Raw genomic sequence first — 22,891 nt, 5'->3', positions numbered from 1 at the left:
GTCACATGGTACGTTCACTGCCAACGTGGCTGCAACCCCTCTTCCCTTTCCCAGGGGTCCCTGAAGGTCCCAGACCTGGGCTCAGCACTTGCTTTGATCAATGCAATGCAGCGAAGGTGATGTATGGCCAGGTCTGAGCCTAGGCTCCAAAGGTCTTGCAGCTTCTGGAAAGCCTGCTCACCTGCCAGCTGACGGAGACCAGCCCAGTCACCTCCACGGCCTCTGCCACCCCAGCCAGCAGCCGACGACCCCCAGACCAGAGGTGTCTTGCCGATGACCTGTGGCTGAGTCTGGCCTAACACACTGACTCTCGGGACCATAAGCTAGACAAATGGCTGTTGTCTTAAGCCACTCAGCTGTGGGGTGGTTTGTCACACAGCGATAGCTGACTGATTACTAATGTCACGAATGTCCCTGGGCAGGATAACCTTGGCTCAATTTAAACTGCTCCTCGGAGAATTTTGTTTTAGACCGTGAGGTTCCAGCTGGGAGAACTGTTCTCCTGTGCCAGACGCCTGGGTCTCCCAGTCCACAGCAGCGCCCCTCAGAGGTCAGGCACTGCAGCAGAGGAAGAGCCACAGATAATAACTTGGTAGCAGGCACTGCATCTATTGATTTTAAAATTGTTATTTATTCGAAATTACAAAATACATGACTGCAATCTCAGATTTGCTACCCCGATCACTTTGCTATGTTTCTACATACTCACATTCTTATGTCTGTATCTCCATGTAATTATGTGGTATGACCCTCTTTTTCTTTCCATAAACTGTTGTCTGTTTTTACCCTTAACAATGTATCATGGAAACCCTTCCACAGCCAAAATTACAGATCTCTCTCTTTCTTTTTAACCAGCAACGTACGAATGTGCCCTATCGTACGAATAGTCAATCTAACTATTCCTCTGCTGGTGGGCATGTGGATTGTTCCGGACTGTTCACAGAACAAGGTTTGCCTCTCTCTGTGCACCTGATAGGTCCCTCTAGGATAGAAACAGAAACGTGGTGTCATTGGCCAAGTGAGCATTTTTTTTTTTAGTTTTCTTTTTTTTTTTTTTTTTTTTTTTTTTTTCAACGTTTATTTATTTTTGGGACAGAGAGAGACAGAGCATGAACGGGGGAGGGGCAGAGAGAGAGGGAGACACAGAATCGGAAACAGGCTCCAGGCTCTGAGCCATCAGCCCAGAGCCTGATGCGGGGCTCGAACTCACGGACCGCGAGATCGTGACCTGGCTGAAGTCGGACGCTTAACCGACTGCGCCACCCAGGCGCCCCTTAGTTTTCTTTTTTGACGTTTGCTTTTGAGACAATGCGAGAGACAGAGGGCAAGCAGCGGAAAGCAGACAGAAGGAGACACAGAAGACAAAGCAGGCTCCAGTCTCTGAGCTGTTAGCACAGAGCCTGATGTGGGGCTCGAATTCATAAACTGTGAGATCATAACCTGAGCCGAAGTCGGACACTTAATCGACTGAGCCACTTAGGCGCCCTAAGTGAGCATTTTAAAGGAAAGACAGAGGCAGAAGGAGACTTGCCAAAATCCACAGACCAATGAACCACCCTTCCTGCAAAACCAGCCAAGCTCCCCTTGTCCATGTTTTCTGGTTTCTGTCACCTTCCCGCTCTCCTGGGCTCCTTCCCTTTCCTTTTTCCGTAGCCTCAAATGTACTTAGCATGGGACTCATCAAATAGTGTTATCTTTCCTGCTTTACTCCAAAACGCATGTGCACTGAAATTGCTATATTTTCTACAGGGGATAAAAACTGCCCTCCATTTACTTGTTCTTGTGCCCTTAATTTTTTTTCTCCTTCAACAGTCTTGCACTAAAAAGAAAAAAAAAAGAGTTCTACTGTTACACTATAAAATAAACACCAGATTCTTATGGGAAGGCTATAAAAGGAATTCCTGCAAAACTGGGAGACACAATATGCATGGAAGTTAGTACAAAAGAAACCCAAAGAGAAGACGACGAGAAGTAACAAAACAGCGGAGAGGTACAGAGAATCCTCGCCCCGTGCCATCCGGAGCCGGCCCCACAGCCTCTCCCGCTGCCTGGATGGGCGAGGGTTCTGGAACAGTGAGGACTGCAGGTGTTGGACCCAAACTCCCTTCCACACCCATAGCTGGCAATGTGGAAGTTAGTATATCCTTTTTCTGGCGGTCCTGAGAACCCAGGGATGTTCTCAGGCGTTAGGCAGGAGGCCATCTACCCCCACACAGAATGGTCCAAGTAGGTACAGCTCTGCTCCGATGGTCACAGCCCACCGGTGCCCCTGAATTTGCTGAGAACAGAACACAGTTCAGCTGCTGAGCTGGGCATGTCTACGGCCTCAGACATGCCTGGGTTTGGCTCTGCCCTTGGTTTGTGGTGTACAAATGCCCTCTGACCTTCACTTTCCTCACTGCAAATGTGACAGTAATAAGGGCAGCATATAATCTGTGGAGAGGACAGCTCCTTCTGCAAATAACACGAGGATCAGAAGCCACCTGGTGACTTAACCAAGGCCACATGCTACAAGGTAGCAAAGCACCTGGTCGAGGGGGACGTGCCGGGCATGTGGGCATGACCCCCAGCAGGGCCTCAACACCCTTTGCTTGGCGATGGCTCTCCACTTCCACCCCTGCCTCTGTCCGACCATGTGAAGCAGCCTGGACCAGCCTGAGCTGGCCAGTATCGGGCCCCTGAGCTGCTTAGCTGTTTTCCTTGGTTGTGTAGGCCCTGCCTCCCACAGGCCATGTGGGAGTGTTTTGATCACTTCTGGTGGGTGGCTGGCTCAGCACTTGCGGGTGGACTTTTGTGCCCTGGAGAGGAGGCCACACTCTCCCAGCTCCCCAAGGCCTGGTCTCACCCTGCTTCTCTGAGCTTGTCCTCCTGCTGGTGGCTTCCTTCCGTGAATTCAGTCCCCAGCCCACGAGAGGCCCCCACCGCTGACCCCCGATGCCTGGGACCCGCCAGGCTCGGCGCCCACCTTCCCACCAAGGTCATGGCAAAGCTCCTCCGGTCCCCTTGCAAGGAGGAGAGGCCGAGATGAAACGAGAAAGTCTCTACCGTTTAAGGAGTCAGCCCTGCTGGCCCCCTCACAGCCATAAAAGGCAAAATAAGGAAGAAACAAATATATAAAAAGCTCCATACCAATATGTCCCAAGATTGGAAGAAATACTTCACTTCTGTTCCAGTTTCCTTGACTGTAGGATGAGAAATCTTAAGCCTCTTGCTGAGGGCTATCGGAAGACTCAAAAACACTCCAAGTCCATTTGGTGCCTCACACGCTTTACATACACTAACTGGATTAATTCTCACAGAAGCAGCACTACTCATGTCTGTTTTACTAAGGTGGAAACTGAGGCACAGCGGGCCGATGGCAGGGCCAGAATCCACAGCTGGACGGCTCTGCTCTGAGCACCTGAGGCTGTTAGTCCTTAAGGCCAGGGTCCCAGAGCTATGGCCTGGGAGGTGGCCTGGGAGGTGGGGGGCACGCCTGCATTTCCCTCCCTAGGAGGAGAGGGGAGGCTCCCAGCCAGCCTCCCCACAATCCCCCACTCCGCAGCCAACAACCACAAGGAGAGGGGAATGTCAGAATGAAAGGGTTTTTCTTGGGTAGGCATCTTGTAAGACGTATATCTTTTTTTATTTTAGAGAGAGAGAGTGTGTGAGTTGGGGAGACGCACAGAGGGAGAGAGAGAGAGAGAATCTCAAGCAGTTTCCACACTCAACACACAGCCCGATGTGGGGCTTGATCCCACAATCCTGGGATCACAACCTGAGCCAAAGTCGAGTCTGACGCTCAACCGACTGAGCCTCCCAGGTGCCCCATCGTAAGATGGATTTTTAACCCTGTGTGTCTTCTGGTTCGTATATCCTAGCCCCTAAGGCGGTAACATTCCCTCCACTATCTGTACATTCTGTCTTACAAATTCACCTTGAACCCAAGTGAGCAGACTGTGTAGGAGGAATGCAATGTTTGACAAGATGGCAGGGTGTTCTGCTTTTTCTAAGTGTTTTCTGGCATCCTCAGATTTCTGGGCAAAGGCACCCGCTTTGAGGGGTCACCCAGCCATGGTGTCTGGGAGGGACTGTACTAAGACGAGCCCCTCAGACACGAGGGCTGTTCTTTTGGCTTACACAGCCCCATGTGCGCAGGGCGGTCCCACAAGTTGCTCAACGCTAGGAAGAAAAGCAGAAGATAAAACCTGAATTCAAACAATTTCACTTCTCATGAGTCACCGTGACCTGGGAACAAGGGCCAAACCAAAGTTAAAATTGTGTTCCCATTAGCTCTATTCTTGGCGAAAGAGGCAAAGAGTTGGTTTAAAAAGTAAAAAGGCTGAAGTATGGGCTAGCGGGTTCCTAAAGGGTAAGATGCCACCTTCACAATTCTGTCCTGGCCATCTGCGTTGTTATTCACTGAACACATTTCCCTATTACACGGACTCCCTTTTTTTCTTTATAGCAATGTATTTATCAAAGATACTTTCTATCACTACTGTTAACAGAAAACCAGTCACATCCCATAAACAGTAAGTAACTTCAGAGACTGTGGTTGGCCTACCCCATATCTATTCTTTGTCTCCTTCTTTGTAACCTATACACCTGAATTGATTCAGTTTGGCAATGTACCTGGCTAAAGCACTCTATCTCCCAGCTTCCCGAGCAATTAGGTGTGGCCATGTGACCAAGTTCTATTCATTAAGATATAAGAGAAAGTTGATAGCAGGAACTTTCAGAAAAGCTTCTTGATAACATGGTAGACATGATTTCTGACGTCTGAAATACGAATGTGATGTGACGGCTGGAACGCTAGCAGCCATTTGGGACCAAGAGGGAAACTTGGGGCTTATAAAAGAAAGCTGGTTTCTTGATAACACAATGAAGCCATCATCCCAGGGTGTGTTAATTATGTCCTTTTATTCTGATATTTTGACTTCTGGGGCCATACCAACCCTAGGGGAACTGCCCCATCTAGGGCTAGCTAATGCCTAGACAGTACCAAACAACTTGCTTTTGAGGGCACCTTGCATATGCCAACTAACCAATCCAGAACCCACTCCCTGCTGCCGTCCCCAATCTCCTCTGTCAGGCTCTCACACCCCAGGCCAACATCCCCCTGTCCTAATCACTCCAGAGTCAGGTATCAGACAACTAGGCACCACCCCTATGCCCCAGAGTCATGAAGTTATTCCAACTAGCCAATTGTAAACCCACTTACCCTGCCCCACCCATTCCTTCCCATGGAAACCACAGTAAAGTCTCTTGCCCACAGTTTCCCAGCTCCCTCTGTCTCCTGATCCCACTGGTGCTTCCCCGTGTGGCCTTGCCTGGTGCCGAGTACCCCCTCCTCTGGGAACTGTGACTAACAAACTATCTGTTGGCCTCACCACAACTGAACAATAATAAGACCTACATTTTAAAATAGGCTCAGAATATCTCCAGACTTCTTTTTTCAGTGAGAGGGAAATTAACTTTTCCTTGCTTAATCTACCACTGTGACCAATCTCTGTTCTAGCAGCCACACTTAATTCCTAACTCATATAGGAATCATAACATAACTGTAGATCATTTAAGAAAAAGCATCATTGCCTATGTACTATTTAAAATCATCTTGAGTTCCACCCCTCAGGGTTCAGGCCTCAGTCAATAGGTCTTTTTCTAGACAGACCTCCCTTCTCCCATGTGACTTGCTCTGGGCAATGAAATATGGGAAGAACTAATGATGGGACAGTCTGAGTCTAGACTTTCAAAGGCATCACATAATTCAGGGCACCTGGGTGGCTCAGCTGGTTAAGCATCTGACTCTTGATTTCAGCTCAGGCCACGATCTCATGGTTGTGAGACTGAGCCTTGCGTCGGGCTCTGTGCTGTCAGCTTGGGATTCTCTCTCTTTTCCTCTCTCTCTGCCCCACTCCCCTGCTCATGCTCCCTCTCTATCTCTCTCAAAATAAATAAACATTAAAAAAAAAAGCATCTCATGATTCTACATTCTCTTGTGCCTCTGACATCACCCTGGAAATAACAAGACTCAGCCCATCCACTGGCCTATGGAGGAGGACAGACTTGAAGAAGAGATAACTGGAAGTCAGCTGACCTACACATACAGGAGAAAGACAAAGTTGTTGTCTTCAGCTAATGAGTTTCGGGAGCCTGTCTTACATAATATTATTGTGGCAATTGCTGACTGATTCAGTCAGGAAAGCAGCAATCTACAAATGCTGATTGATTTTGTATGGTTAGAAACTGTGTTAGGCATATCCCAATGCCTATATACAATATATATAAAATCAGGGCACCTGGGTGGCACAGTCAGTTAAATGTCTGACTCTTGATTTCGGCTCGGGTCATGATCTCATGGTTCATAAGACCTAGCCCCACGTCACGCTCTGCTAACAGTACGGAACCTGCTTGGGATTCTGTCTCTCTCCCTCTCTCTCTGCTCCACCCCTGCTTACGCACACACACACACACACACACACACACACACTCGAAATAAATAAGTAAACATAATAAAATAAAATAAAATTAAATTAAATTAAACATATTAACACACAACACACTCAACAATCAGTGACATAGTTCCTGGCCTCAAGGATTCCACCTTAATTTTGGAACTCTCCACCTTTAAAAAGCACCGAGATTAGCCTGATGCCCGGCTGCAGACTCCAGCAGGATTGTATTATCATTCCCCAGATGAATCGATTCTATGAGAGAAAGAAGCTCTTCATTGAACTCCCCCGAAAGATAAAGCCTCTGAGGAGGCTTGGGGAGAACTAAGGAATCTGCAACAGTGTCGTGAGGCTGGGGGGGGTCCTGCTAATGAGAGAGGACCCCTTGGCGCCAATCAGGGCAGGTCTGAACCCAAGCTCCCTCTGAATCGGCTGCATCAGCCACATGGTGCTGGCAGCCTGTAAACGGGCCGCTGACCTCCTGTATTTCTGATGGAGGAGAGGACTTGCTCACACTTGGCGAATGCCTGCTGTACATGTAAGTGCTTGGTACATGCTATCCCATCAAGTTTGTATGACAGCCACGTGGGTCTTTTATTTCTTTTTTATAGATGAGGTTTCCTGGGCCCTACATGGTCTCCTCTGTTGTATCTGCCACTCTCTCCTTCTCACCCTGTGTCCCCTGTCTCCTGACTGCTCCTCTCATGAGCCAGCCACACTCCTACCCCAGGACCTTTATACCGGCTATTCCCTCTTCCCCTCAAATACCTGTTTAGCTCCTCCTCCCCTCCTTCAGGTCTTTGCTCAGTTGCCACTTTCTCAGTGAGACCAGCCTATTTAGAATGGCACTCAGCCCCCACTGGACTGCCTTACCTCACCCCTACTTCATTTTTCTCCATAACACTTATCTTCAGGTTGTATACTCTAACGTCATTTGTTCCTGCTTATGGCCTAACAAGGGCGGGGATTTTTGTCTGTCTCGTTCACAGCTGTACTTTCTGTGCATAAGACCAAGCCTGGCCATGGCAGGTACCCCACAAATTACACAATGAACGAACAGCCTATGAGTGAGGCTCGGGGATATGCCGGGAATTGCAAAATGTCAACAGTAAGAAGTTTTCTGAGCAAACTGAACCCCCACAGTCTGCCTGGCCGCCTTGCACAGCCCCTGCTGCCTTGCACAATTAAACCTACAGCCACACTTCTCTCTTCCAGTGCATTCCATTGTTAGCTCTGAGAGACAAAGTGTCAGTCTCTTTTCTTGACAATTCTGCTGTGTGGAGGGAGGAGAATGGGGGAAGTGACAATTGTCTTTACTCTCTTGCTTTTTAAAAGGGCCTTAAAAATCAGATACATTTGATGGGAAAACCAGTTGATCTATCTTGTCAATGACAAGCTATTACTAAAGGGGAAATATCATTCTTGAAGATGTGAGTGTAAATGTTATTTCTTGCAGGTGAGGACAATTTGGGAGGTCCCCAGCAGCTATTTCTTTAAAAAAAATTTTTTTTTAATGTTTACTTATTTTTTTGAGAGGGAGAGAGACAGAGTGCGAGCAGGGAAGGGGCAGAGAGAGAAGGAGACACAGAATCTGAAGCAGGCTCCAGGCTCTGAGCAAGCGGTCGGCACAGAGCCTGATGCGGGGCTCGAACCCACGAACTGTGAGATCGTGACCTGAGCCGAAATCGGACCCTTAACCGACTGAGCCACCCAGGCACCTCCCCAGCATCTATTTCTTCTTCTTCTTTTTTTTTTTTTAATGTTTATTTCTGAGAGAGAGAGGGCATGAGCAGAGAAAGGGCAGAGAGAGAGGGAGGCTCTGTGCTGACAGCAGAGAGCCCAGTGCGGGGCTCAAACTCATGAACCATGAGATCATGACCTGAGCCAAGGTCGAACGCTTAACTGCAGAGTCACCCAGGCGCCTCCCCACCCCCAGCAACTATTTCAAATAGTTCCTTTTGTTATAAACCAGTATTCCTATTCTGTGACTGCAGCAGCTGAAACACCTAGGCTGGGGGTTGGAGGGGGGGGGGGGCTGTCTCAGCCCTGGCTTTCTAGCCCTGGCTTTCTGTCCCCGGCTAACTGGCCAACGTCTCTAACCTCCCCAGGCCCATTTTCATCCCTCTCTTGGCCCCTGTACCACACACCAGTGTGTGACAAAACGCAGCATTGTATCTGGCCCATGGCAGGTGTTCAGTGAAGCTCCGTTCACCTCCCTCTGGGTTACGTGCCCAAAATGTCTGTGTCCACCTGTGGTCATTTGGAACTCTTGACCACGGGTGTGTTCTCACGTCTCATCTCACTTGCTCAGAGAGGCTTTTTTAGTTCACAGAGGCAGTGTCATTTTACTGAGATGCTTTGAGCCCAGGGAGCCTGATGACCTCAGGGGCTCTTGGTTGGTGGGTCAGCTGGGAGGAGGGATGGCCTGGCCCACAGCCCCACCTGCTGCCAGGCAGCCCAGCCGCCCCTCCCTCCCTGCACCCAGGGGCCTTGGAATCTGTCCCTTTGGCCTTCAGATAAAGAGCTGTGGAGGATTCCTCTCCTTTTTTGGTGAAAGACAAAGTTTCCACTGAATAAACCCTCTAAGCAATTTTTCTGATCGGGTGACATCTGTACAATAACTAGGAAGAGAAATAATTATTATTATGGTGCCTAAATGATCCAGCACTTTCTCCCCAACTCCAGGAAGAGAGACAGCTGGCCCCTGCCTCTCACGCTCTCGGTCTTTGCTGGCAGCCCAGCCCTGCAGGCCTGGTTTTCTGCATTGAAGAAGGGAAGCTAGTGGCATGGTAGAGACAGCCATCCGATGGGAGTGCCACCTCCCAGACGAGAGCAGAGCAGAAGGAAGGGGCAGAACTATGTGGACACTGCAGCCTACGCTTATTACAAGCAGAGTCTGTGCTGACTTCTTTGATTTAAGGTTCCTAGGGGACATCTCAGGCTTATTACACAGATGGGAAAACTGAGGCTCAGAGAGGTCAACTGACTAGTCTTGGCCACACAGCGGAGCCCTGAGTCCCTCTGCCTCCATCCAGGAGAGTCCCATTACAGAGCACCTGGAGCTGAGCTCAAGCTGAAAACAGGGAGCCAACCCCTTTGTGGGGCTCAGAGGAGGGACTTCGCATGGCTGCCCGTGTAGGAGCTGAGGAATTGGGGTGAAAGCGTTGTGTTCCTACTGCTGGACTCGGTCCTGGCCACTGGCGGTCTCTTGGCTGGGCTCAGGTGCCACCTCTGGGAGTCTGAGCATCTCTGAGCAGAGCTTCGGCAGAAGGTGCGCACTGGGGAGCTGGCACCACACCCCGACAGACTGCGCGTCACAAGCTATTCCCGGAGCCGCTCTGGTGCTTCTGTCAGATGGTGCAGAAACCCTGGGGCCACTTGCGGGGGGCTGCGCCACAAGCCGGGCTGCTCAGAGGCATGGCACCCAGAGGGCCCTCGCTGGTCGGACAGAGCCTGTGTAGGCACGCCGCCCCCAGATGGTTTTCCGAAAGTTGACATCCCAGCAAGGCGATAGGGTATGGGGACTTGAAGCAGCCTTGGCACGCGAGGGCTGTGTAGCCTTGGGCAAGTTACTGCACGTTTCTGAGCTGGCTTCCTCAATGGGCACATTGCCTGTGCCACATTGTTGTAAGGATTACACGGGGCGGTGATCCGTGGAAAAATGACTAGCATGGAGAGGGCAGATTTTCCCAGGTGGACAAGTGTTATTTGATTTCCTTTAAATAGGGCCCATCTTCTGGTCCCAAGTCATACACCTACACATACAGTTCTCCAGTAGAAACTTGGGCAGACCCAGAGAAAACACCGTTTCTATCAGGTGCCTTGTAATTAAGCAGGCACTCACGGAGCAGCTATTATATCCTGATACCCGGAAGGACGCAGAGATGGGCAGCCTGGGCTGGTGTTCTCAGAGCACTTACTGTGCCGGCAGAGGGACCCACAGTGGGGAGGGAGCCGTGGGGAGGCCGATGGCCCCACTGCCCTGCTTTCTGGAGTGCCCCGGGCAGACCAGCTTCTCCCGTGTGGCTGTGTCTCCACAGAGCCTCTGCACTGGGGCGGTTAGCTTGGTTCAGGGCAGGGGTGAGATGCTATGAGTGAGGGGGTGCCCCTTCTCCACCAGCCAGTGCCGCTTGCTGCCCAACCTCTGCTTCTGGGTTTGGGGTAGGAGCCCACGGGGCTGAGGGGAAGCGACTTTTTGCACCAGGGGCTCTGTGGAACGGCCTAGAACACAGGCTCCATTCCAGACACTTTCCACGTGCGCGTGTCCATGTGTTCTATCAGTCTCTCAGCTACGGCCCCGGACGGAGGCGACGTTGGCCTCAGTGTTTGCAGATGAGGAAACGGAGGTCCAGAGAGGCCCTGCACACAGCTGGTCTTTTTCGAGCCAGCCTTGGCTCCCTAGCTCAAGGCACGGCCACCCAGGTCACCCTGGGCCTCTAACATCGTACCCGCTCACTTCACTGGCCTTGCTTCTGGGGGCCCAGCTGTCCAGGTTCAGAGTTGCCCCATCTTCACACACAGAGCTCCTCATTCTCAAACGTCTGGGCAAGCACTGAGCATGTGTGGCAGCCCAGGGTGCTTGCCAAGGGGATCTGAATGCGCCTCAGCATCCCAGGCAAGGTTGGGGTCCTCAGGTTGCCTTTACATTTTTTCTTTTACCACTAATAGGAGAGAAATCAAGGCACTGATTGCGAGGCTTCCCGGAGCTGCAAGCGGGGATTCTGCCCCTGGCCCTCCCGCTCCTGGCTTGGCCCCTCGTCCGTGAGTCAAGGCAGAGATCTCTCTGCCGGCCTTGGAAGCAACTTGCAGAAATGAAATTAAGTAGGGGCTATGAGAACCTTCCAGAAGGATGTTGTAACACTGCAGCTAATTATCTATTTTTCCCAAGCTGGTAACAGGTACCCTTAAAAACTGCCACCAGAGACTTCTGGAGCCGCCTTCCCTGCTGTCATGAGGCCCGCTTCCAGTCCAAGGAGGACCTGCTCCTCGCCCCTCGCCTGTGCTTTCTGGGCCTGCCCTGCCAGTTGGCAGCCCAGCGGCCGTTTATTTTTAGTTCTCGGCGGGCCAGCCATGTCCTGGTCACATGCTGTCGGAGCTCCTACTTCAGAAGGGCTCACAAACCAGAGCTGCCCCCTCCCCTGGGAAGCCCCTGCGGTCACCTGAGGCATCCGGCGTGGGCCTTGGTAGAGCCGCCGGGCCCCTCCCAGGGACACGTTCAGACGCAGCCAGTGCTGGCCCTGCCTGTTTGAAATTTCTGTGAGGAGCTCCTTTTTCTGGTCCATCTGCAGCCAGTTATTTTGACTGTCACTTTGCAAACGGACAGTGGTGGCACTGTCCAAGCCTGGGGGATGCACAAGGACCCGGTCCTGGGAGCTCGGAGTCTGGGCCCAAACCCGCCGTTTGTTGGCGGGACCTTGAAGCCTGCACCTGCCCCTGTCCCCCTAGAAGAGAAGAGGGCCCTCCTTGCAGGTTCACACAGCTTGCTGCTTTGCCGGTGACTGATACATATTATCGCAGCTCCGGTCATGAGTATGACCACCTGCTGACAGGCTCCCCCGGGCCAGGTCCTGGTCCGAAGGCTTTTCAGATGGTAACCCACAGGGGCTCTACATCCGGTACCATTAACGCTATTTCCACCTTGCACGTCAGGAAGTGGAGCTACTCGGGGTCAGGTCCTTGGCCATGCCTTGCAGCTGGTGAGCGTAGGAGCTGCAATTTGAACCCAAGCGGTCACTCCAGGGTCCCTGGCACCCTGGGCCACCACGTTAGGTCACTCCCCTCCTGCTGTCCTTGGTCTCAACACGTGCATCAAGAGTCAGCATGTCCCTCATAGTGACTGGGGACACGTGTGTGTTTCATCCGACTTGAATGTCTTTAGGAAAATACTCAGTATTTGCAGATGGGGAAAAAAAAAAATCCAAGGTAACTGTTACCTAAGCTGGGGGCAGAGTGTTTAAATTTAGAAGGTGTCTGGCGTGTGACAGGGAGGAGCTGGCCTCGTGGAGCATGTGGCAGGGCACGTGCTGATGCGCCCTCGGTGGTCCACTAGGCCTGCCCGCACGTGGACCCAGCAGCCAGGGAACAGGTGTTCCAGGGAAGAAAAGGCTCTACAAAGCACATCGTCTCCAAAGCAGGTTTTGAAGATGCTGGTGCGGGCATCTGCAGGAGCACCGACTGAGGGTGTTATAAGATGACCACTAAAGGCATCAACCTTCCTGACAGCACAAAGCTACACTGGCCACTAACAATGCCTGGCCAGAATCCAGTGGTCGTGGTAGATGCATGGGCTCTGCAAGTTCAAGGCCAGCTCTGACTCAGCCAGAATGGGAACCCGCTCGCAAGGCCTCCAGGCACACCCAGGCGTGTGCCCCCTGCTTCCCGAGGGGCCCTACTGTGGCCAAGGCTGCCCAGGGTGTGGCTCCTCCCCCGATCCAGGCGGGGGCCCTTGCTGTCCAACCACAAGGCCCTCCTCAACACATCCGGCTACTGACCAGGTGCAGATGTGGACGGTGTCGATCTCCTCCTCTGCTCTAAGCTCTGCCACGGTGACCCCGCCTTCCAGTCTCCTCTGGAGACTTCTACACCTCTGCTACACCTCGTTCCCTCCCACTGCTCCCCCATCCTGCAACCTCCCAGAGATGGGACCCTACTGGACGGGGCGCTATCCTCAGGGAACTGCTAAGCTATTTATTTCACAAAACCAGTACACCTCCCCCCAGTAAGTGACCAGAATCTCAGCTATGTGAGGGAAACAGGAAGAGAAAAAGACACGGTTCCAGTGCTGGAGGAACTAAGAGTCTAGCAGAGGAGGCAAATGCACGAACAAACAACTAAAAATACACAGTGGGAGAAGAGTCCTCAAGCAAATGAAAGATGGTACCCGAGCACAGAGGGCAAAGAGGGGAAGGAAACCTGCAGGGAGCTGAGGCTGCCAGCTGGGCTCGGTGGGGACTGGCAGGCCAGCGGCTGGCACGGGAGGTGGCCGGGTCCCTGAGGGCGGCGTGGAGGTTCAGCCCAGATGTGGGCGTGGCCACTGGCCAGTGTCTGCACAAAGCTGTATGTTAGGAGGCAGCTGAGGCCCCTGAGGCCTTGAAGTACCCTTGGCCATTGTGGGCAACACTAAGCTGCTTGAAGATGGTGCTAGAAGTCTCGGAGCTGATCCACCTGACAGCAGCTAACCCCTGCCCTGGTCCCAGCCACCGGTGAGCCTCTGGGCAGCAGCACACTGTGTGGCTGGACCATCATCCCCAAAGTCCTGCCCACACCCGGCCACCTGGTTCCCAGCTTTGACCCCCTAACTCAGTAGTAGCTGCTCAACCATCCTGGACAGTGGAGGGAATCCAGTGTGCCCTTCCCACCATGTGCCTCGTATTCTGCTTCTCCAGAGCTCAGCATTCCCGTCTTTAAAGTGGGAGGACACTCCTATGACCGTGGCGCCAGCCTGTGACAGGGAAGCTCGCTCCCATGTCCTGCCCTTGCCTCTGCAACTCTGCCCGGGGTTGCTGTGGTCCGCCCCGCCCCGCCCCCCCAACCTTGGCCTCCCCGTTGCAGTGCAAGCCTCAGCCCACGTGGGGCCTCCTCTGCAAGGACCACCGACACCCTGCCCCCTCTCCTCCAGTTTTCCTCCCTCCCGGCCGTCTCGAGTGCCACCTGCTTCTCTTGGAGTTGGCAGTGTCCCCTGGCCCCACCCTGATGACCCACGCCTGGAGCCAGGACAGGCCCATGTGAGCTTTGGATGTCCCATCCCCACACAGGGCCTCCTGGGTAGCGCCCAGGCCTGTCTGCTGCGGTGACTGAACATCATCCACCCATACCTGGGCCAGCCGTCCTCCCTGCTCTGCCCGGATGCAGGAACCCTGCTCTGACACAATAAGGGAGGGCCCCCGGGGAGAACTTGCTCGCCTCCCAGAGCATCCACACAGCAGGCTCCTTGGGCTCTGTGAAGCCAAAGAAGAAGAGCAGGTCTGGCGCGTTTGACGGGGGAAGCCGGGAACAGGGGCTCTGGCACTGTGAGCCTCTGTGACCTGTGTTCCTTTCCTCTGCCGCCCTGACTAGAGGACCGGCCTACAAACATCTCGGCTCTAGGTATGCTGTGCAGAGTAAGTGACAGGAAGGGTGGGAAATGTCCAGGACAGTCTCGGCCCACAGTTAGGGTCCAAATGGAAACTACTGGTGCTTTGTTGTGGGGTAGAGGGGGGACTTGGGGTGCTCATGAGCTCTTCTCACCTGTGATCACTGTACCCACTTCCAGGCTGGCTCGAGGGCCAAACAAGGCAATGTTTCAAAAGCCTTTGGGGCACTGGGGTGGCTTAATGGGTTAAGCATCTGAGTTCAGCTCAGGTTATGATCTTGTGGTTCTTGAGTTCCAGCCCCACATTGGGCTCCTCAGTGACAGTGTGGAGCCTCCTTGGGATTCTGTCTCTCTCTCTCTCTCTCTCTCTCTGTCCCTCCCCCACTCGTGTGTGCTCTCTATCTCAAAATAAACTTTAAACAAGGCCTTTTGTGTGGTCAGGGGAACAATAACTATCAATAAATATTAATTAAATGCAAATACCATTTCGTCCTGTGATGACTTACAAATGCCCCATGAGGCAAATACAGTGACATCCACTTTTCAAATCTGGAAACTATACTCAGTAGTGTGGAGTTGCGACCAGCATCAAACTCAGACTTTTCTATGACTAATAACTAGTTACCCCACCACAGCCAGCATCTACAGAGTACTTAAGGTGAGCCAGGCACTCTCCATGGATTATCCCACTTAGTCTCCCACTCCTGACACTATGGGGTAGGTGGAGACTTGGGTCTTCTCTGCTCTGGATGAGAAAACTGAGATTCAGAGAGGTTAAGCAACTTGCCCAGCATCACACAGCAACTAAGTGGTTGAACTAACTTGAACCTGGGTCTTGCAGACACCAAGGTCTACGTTTTTGCTCTGCTCCTAAATAGAACCCATGTATACACTATAATTATGCGCATCTTTTCTCAGTCCCTGAACCACGACAAAGAGCCATCCATGGTGCTGAGAAGAATTTCTTTCCCTAGAATTATTCAGTCTTTTTTTTTTTAAACATAGCATCACACATAAGTAATTTGACTTTTTTTCCTCCTCCAAGTGACTCATTTGAACACTCCAGAAACTGTCTTCCAGAGACACAGAGTGATGTCTGTTTTCTCCCTACCAGAAAACCCTAAATATTTCCATCTCAGGGACCATATGAATAATTTTGAATGAATGAATACTCCCTTGGGGTGAATTCCTTTCGAAAAATAACCAGGTGTCACATTATCAGGCAAACTCCAGCACGGAAATGAGAACAGTGGCAGTGATTTTCCGGAAGCATCCATCTCGAAGGCCCTGACACAAACGCAGGATTCAGGATTCAGACTACAGACTTGCCTTATGGGCCCTCCAAAGGGCTACACTGTTTTGATGCTTCCACAAAGTGGAGTAAACGACGTGCCTGATCTCCAAGCGGATGGCTGAGTGCTCATGGTGAATCTTCCACAGCAATCACTGTGTAGCGTGCTTACGAAATGAAATCAAGGCTAGATAAAAGACCAGAGGGGATGACACCGGACGCCACCAAAGGGAAGTCCCCCGGCCAGGCTGATGAAGAGGCTGCCTCTGAGGCAGTGACGCCCAGCAAGAGTCACCCGGCATGGGCCGAATCGCATTTGGATTAAATACAATGCCAGGTGCGTGCAACTGGTCGTGAAAAAGATGGAAACTGTCCATTTAATCTGAGGGAAGTGAAGAAGAAAGACAGTGTTTGGTGATGAAGAGAAAAGTGAGTGGGGAGGGCAGCACTGATATTTGTTGAGCACCTAGTATGTGCCCAGCAGCGACTACGTTCGTGTAATCCTCACCAGCTAGACACTATGGCTCCGTTACGGGGCGGGAGTTGGGGGGAGGGGTAAGCTAAGGCTCACTGAGGTTTAGTGACTTGGCCAAGGTCACCGTGTCACGTACTATGAAAATCTTCCCAACAATCCCTCCCCCCGGCAAACTCAAACCCTCTCTCCCTTTACCCCCAGACAGACTTCCACCAAAGCCCCCCCGCTGGAGGAGCGCCTCCACTCACTGTTCTTTTAAAACATGCCTGCCTGGGGGTGCTTGGGTGGCTAAGTCAGTCCGACTGTGGCTCAGGTCGCGATCTCACGGTTCGTGGGTTCGAGCCCCGCGTCAGGCTCTGTGCTGCCAGCTCAGAGCCTGGAGCCTGCCTTGGATTCTGTGTCTCCCTCTCTCTCTCTCTGCCCCTCCCCTGCTCACACTCTGTATCTCTTTCAAAAATAAATAAATATTAAAAAAATAAAAAAAACAAAACATGCCTGTCTCCTTTACTGTACTGGGATTCTTGGAGGCTGTCACTAGGTCTCTGCCAGTTCCATATTCCTGTACCCAGCACGGACCCAGCACACAGTAGGTTCTTCTACTACATCTGGTTTTTGAGATGCTGAATCTGCTTACTGAAAATATTACATTTCCGGGGCGCCTGAGTGGCTCAGTTGGTGAAGCATCCATTGTTGATTTCCGCTCAGGTCATGATCTCATGGGCATGAAATCGAGCCCTGCGTTGGGCTCAGCACAGAGCATACAGCCTGCTTGAGATTCTCTCTCTCCCTCTCTCTCTCTGCCCCTCCCCCACTCATGCTTGCTCTCTCTTTCAAGATAAATAAACTTAAAAAAAAACATTACATTTCCGATTTTAACCACATCTAACACCGTAATTTAAAAGAAACTCTACATAAGCCAACACCTGTGGTGAACCTGGCCCCCTTCTTGCAATTTTTCCCACTTGAATCAGAAAATTTGGGGGTGGGGCCCAGCCGTCTGAGTTTCCACAAGCCTTCTGGGGACACTGCTGCCTACTGGAGTTTGAGAACCCTGCTTCTGCTCATACTCTCCCACCACGATATTATTATTATTATTATTATTATTATTATTATTATCAGCCTCATTTTATAGACAAGCAAACTGAAGCCGTGAAAGTTTGTGTTTTATTCAAGAAAGAGGCAAGTGGCCACGTAAACTCATGTCAGCTATTTATATCCAAGATGGAAGGCTTGGGTGTGCTTACCTGGATTATAAAGGAAGAAGACGGGGAGAAGGAGGAAGGGAGGGCAAAGCCCTCTCAGGGACATGGCAGGTGCATGGCCCACCCTCCACCACCCTCTGCGTCATCCCTGCAGCGAATTCACGGTGGCCTGTCCTCGGAGCTGGGCCCCCTGAACTCCTGAAGTATCAAGGGGCCACTCACTCCATTACTCTCACTTTCGTATTTACTAAGGCAAGAGAAGCCGACACATTTCTCAAACATTTCGCACACCCAAAAAATATGTTCCTGTAACGGATGGCGACAGATCTTTAGAACAGGTCCCGAAAGGGACCTTGACTCAAAACAGTCTCCGTGTTTGGAAAACACACATACCATCTCTCCTCCTCCCCCGAATTTCCTAAATACCCTTCGTGGGACGGGGCAGGGCCCCCTCACCGAGAAAATGGGGCCCGACTGCCGCCCACAAACATTCCCTCAGAACTTCCTCTTCTCGCACACCCCTGCTAGTTAGAAAAAATAAAACAAACTCCCTTTAACACTTTCCCTCAAATATTTGTGGATAATTAATTCACTGTTAATCAGTTGAGAAGGGTTCTTTGGTACTTTGTAAATAGAGAGCAGCCCCGGCCTCAGCAAATGTTATTCTTAAGCGGGAGGCTGCCGGCCGGGAAGGGCCACCTTGCAGCAGCCCTGTCGCCCGGACCAGGCCAGGCTGCCCACATTCCAGGCTGGACCCCGTGTCGGCCTCCACCCGCAGCGGGGCCTCCAGGTGGGACCGGGGGGGCCCCCCTCTCTCATGGTCACACCAGGCACTCAGCTTGCGTGGAAGGCTGAGGGGTTTCCAGTGAGTCACCACGAGCAGCTGGTGACCGAGGGACGGTGTAAGCACGAGCCCTGGTTTTCTCTGCACTATATTTAGAATGGCACAGAAAATCCCATCCTTTGGTGTTTCCACCTGTTCAGACGTCCCGGAAGCTCCTCCACTCCGTCCGCCCACACCTCCCCCTTGCTGGGCCCTGCCCTGGGTCCCGTCTCCTGGCAGCTCCCGAAGTCTCCTGGTGGCCCTCCCTGCTTCCAGCAGCCAGCCTGTCACTCCCCGCTTCAATTCCCTCGTGAGCTCCAAGCGTCCAAAGGGATTCATACCAGAGAGCCCCGAGCTTCGTAGGCTAGGGGCTTTTGCTCCTGTACCCCCTGCCCCCCTGGTAACTGCTTCTAAACTTTGGGATCCAGCAGAATCCTTAGGCTCAGATTTCTACCTAAATAAAACATAAGCACGTGATACTATGTGTCCACTCTTTGCGCGTATGGTCTCCTCCACCTGGAACCATGGTTCTTAACCTTGGCTGCACATTAGAACCACCTGGGGTGATTCCAAAAGCCTCGCTGCCCCCAGACACATCAAAGACCTCAGAAATTCAAGTCTCTGTGGAGAGAGGGCCCAGGTGTCGGTATTTTCCAGGACTCCCCAGTGACTGTCAATGGGCAGTCGAAGTGAGAACCTCTCCACACCCTTTCTTCTCTTGGGGGGCTCCCACCCATCCAACAAGACCCAGCCACCCTGCCAGCACTCCAGGCATCGGGGAGCCCATGTACCTCTGAGGCACCGTGCCCTCTTCGGCACACTGGACTTACAGGCTTCCTCTGTTCCAGTCTCCATCCACATCACTTTCCGGCCTCACTGGGTGGTGGTCCCCGCCCCCAGCCTTGGCCACCAGTCTCAGAGTTCCAGTGGCCACTCCTCTCGGTCCTCTCCACAGGGATGAGACCCAAGAGTGCCCCGCTGCTGTGGATACTTTCATGTGGATGTCCTACTATGGGATGTCTAAAACATGTGTGGGGTGATGAATTTTGGATCAAAAACTCCTTCCTTCGCTCAGCAGACACTGGTGAGGTCTCCCCTCTGCCTCAGTCCTGGGCTCCACACAGCAGATGAGCAGTTGGTGGGGGAGAGCAAGGGACTAACACGACACGGTAAGACGGTCTCCTCCAGAGGACGGAGCTACCACTGGGGATGCTGAACGCTATTACGCAGAGGAGCACCTAACAGGGGATGCCTACTTTTTCTGGGGGACACAGGTCACTCTACCATTAGGACATCAGTTACCGTGTCCATGAGTTTGTGCTTGTAGAGCAACTGAGCCAGGGCTAACGCACGGTTAGGAACGTTAACCACTGTCGACTGATGATGCTAACAAAGACCTCTGCATCAAAACCTTACAAAACAACAGGATGGATAAGATAGACGGGGGATGCGGTTAGACCCAGAAGACACACAAAGTAGAAACGGTTGGGAAATGCTCTTTCTGGGCCAGCCTGGAATTGTGCTGTGGAAGAGGAGATGGCTACTGGCAAGGTCCTTTCTCCGCTTCCTTCTTACTGAGCCCTGTTCTGTTTGTACCAGCGGATACGTAGAGAACACATGAGACTTCCCTGCCTTCCTTGCAGCTAGCGGTGGCCGTGTGATGCAGCGCTGGCAGATGAGACCCAGCTGGAATGTGCCAGGAGCTTTCCTGGTATGAGCCCAGCCCCTTCCTCTGTGTTGCGGCCCACGTCTCCTTCCTGCTTGGAACGTGAGGTTGGAGCTGGTACCCACAGGCACAAAAGCCACAAGCTAAGAACAGCTGAGCAAAACTGCAGAGGGAGCCCTGGGCAGTGGTGGCACAGTGGTGTCCGTATGATGGGGGAGAAAAAGATACGTGTCTTGTTCAGGTACGACGGTCAGGCCTCTGTTGCGTGACTGGTAGGAGTGTTTTCATGCAATGAGAATGGGCCCCCTTGGCCACAGAGCCTCAGAACCCTCACCTCTAAAACAGTCAAAATATCAGTCATTAAGAGGGAGTAGAACAGGGGCGCCTGGGTGGCTCAGTCGGTTAAGCGTCCGACTTCGGCTCAGGTCATGGTCTCATGGTTCGTGGGTTCAAGCCCCGCGTTGGGCTCTGTGCTGATGGCTCAGAGTCTGGAGCCTGCTTCAGATTCTGTGTCTCCCCCTCTCTCTGCCCCTCCCCCGCTCATGTTCTGTCTCTGTCTCTCTCTCAAAAATAAAGCAACGTTAAAAAACTTAAAAAACAAAAAAGAAGGAGTAGAACGTACGAAAAGTGCCTAGCACAGAGCTTGATGCACAGCTGGTCCTGCTCAGAGCCTTGGAGGCCCCAAGGTGGGGACACAGCTCACTGGCTGGTCTGCATGGTGGCTGGAGGGGGTTTCGGGGTGGGCAGAGTGAAGGGGAAGAAGTTTCCACCCTCTGCTGGGCCCTCTACATGCATTCTCTCCCAACAACCCTTGGTATATTACAGCACTGCCTCACCCATTTGGTGGATGAGAAAACAGAGGCTTGGAATGGTTCAGTAAGGTCTCTGTGATCTTGGAGTCACAGTCTAGCGGGGACAGGGACCCAGGTATTGTTTGCGCCTGAGCCCTCTTGCTTTCTGGGGTGAAGGTTCTAACAGTCTGGGGTGACGATGCACGGGAGTGCAGGATGGCAGTGTGCCTGAACACATGGGGGCTGCGGCCTCATCCTGGAGAGACCATGAGCCCTTGAACAGTCTTCTCAGCCCTGCATTTTTAAACCCTTTGTGTACCTCCAGCCGGCCCAGTAAATGCCTGACATTCTCCCCACCTATGCTCCATTTAAATTTAAAAGTTATGTTGGAAAGAATGAAGGCTGTATATGTCCCTGCATGTATTCATGCCTGGTATATCATCCGTATCTTGTCATAAAGGAGGCCAGGCTTTAGAATCTACATTCTGGGTTCAAATCCCTCCTCCTCCGCATTTCTCAGCAAGAAGGAATAAAGCACAGATCACTAAGCCCATATCCACTTCTCCAGCCTGCACAAGACCCCGCCATGAAGGCCCATCCACACGGCTTTCTCCTACCAAGGAAGCCACAGTCACTTTCGTCTGTAGATGACCACCCAAGCCACACACACATTCAACTGGGTTCGTTTCTTGAATAAAACACCTCCCCTTTGGCACTTGCCGGAGATATTTCCAATGAGTCACTGGAAGAAACCGATAAACCAAGGAACTTAAAACAGGTGAATATAAACAACCGGTTTTGAACTATATTTAGAACACCACAGAGAGCTATGCCTCAATCCTAGATGCTATTCTGGAGACATCGAAAGGTGGGCTGTTTCTCGTCTCCTTTTACTCAGAAAAGGAAGCCTTTTTCCAAAGTTCCACAGTCAGGCAAAATAAGTCAGGCACCACAGGTACTCGCTCCCACAGATGTGGCCAAGGGGGAGCTCGTAAGAAGGTAACTTGACTCCAAGACTCACAACAGAGACGTGAGACTCTGGTTGGAGGTGTTCAATGTTTGCAGGGTATAATTAATTATTCTTTGCTTTCAGAATGTCCCTCCGTTGTTCAGTTTGAAGCTGGAGACGATGGTTGCGACAGATTTTAACAGAGACAAAGACAACGGGAAGAAAGGCATTCCTAACTTGGGCCTTCACACACTGTGGAAAGTGCCAAAGTTAATAATGACACCGTCCCCATCGTGAAAATCGGGTTAGTCCTCAAATATCACATCTCAAACAGCCTCACAAATATTACTGGGACCATTTGCAAAGCACCAAAGAACACTACAACCATAATAAGGAAGAATTCAGTCAACAGTCTCAGTTACAAGGACGCTCGCGCATATATGGCTTAAGAAGGGCTCTTGGTAAACCACGTTTGCAGTCTGGTATCCACAAAGTGCCCCAGCAAGCTTCTCAGCGTCTCTCTGTACTGATACGCTCTCCCTCCCTTTTGCAAGGACTCCTGGGCCCTGTCACTGACCCCCTCTCCCTCTTTTCAGCAATGTCACTTAATTATCTATTTTCAAATCACATAAAACAGAAGCCGCATGGCTGGATCTGGACCGGGATAATGGATTTCTACATCGCAGTTGTGGAGAAATCACCACGTTCAGTCACAGGGAACGCTTCATTTTAAAGACTGTTTGGCAAAGAAAGATCTAAGCTGGGAGACTTCCGAGCCATGAGGGAAGTCACAAAAATGATGAAGGCGTGCCATATTGAGTTAGGCAATAAACATGGCCTTTTGACGGTTATGGTGGATTTTGTTATAGGGCAAAGGATCGAAGAATCGGCCTGGGGACGTGTGTGTGTGTGTGTGTGTGTGTACATGTGCCTGCCTGTGTATTTATATGTGTGTGCACGCATGTGTGCGCACGTGCATGTGTGTTTGGGGTTTTCTTGTGTGTGACCGCGTGTCCTTTGAGACTTTTCCTGCTCTCCTGGTTTGAAATGCTTTGTAAACATCTTGTGGTTAAACTGGGGTTGAACTGTACTTGCACCGACTACATCACATCCATCTGAAGTCCCTTGGGAGAAGACCAGGGCCCATTTTGTACTGAAAGTGCTTTATAAATGCAAGAGAGGATTCCTT

The 22,891-nt window shown here is 51.6% G+C and overlaps 1 protein-coding gene across 6 annotated transcripts in view; it reads right to left on the bottom strand.

Annotated features, from left to right (window-relative positions):
• The window catches only part of MGLL (monoglyceride lipase), a 250,118-nt gene that overhangs the window by 54,357 nt on the left and 172,870 nt on the right, over positions 1-22,891 (bottom strand). The gene's annotated exons all lie outside the window — the stretch shown is intronic.

This window comes from Lynx rufus, unplaced genomic scaffold (genome assembly GCF_022079265.1).
Source record: "Lynx rufus isolate CCGP_SWC_20201006 ecotype Redwood Valley unplaced genomic scaffold, mLynRuf1.p SCAF_4, whole genome shotgun sequence".
Lineage (NCBI taxonomy): Eukaryota > Metazoa > Chordata > Mammalia > Carnivora > Felidae > Lynx > Lynx rufus.
Note: the sequence above shows the minus strand (reverse complement) of the source record. Positions and strands in the feature narration are given on the sequence as shown.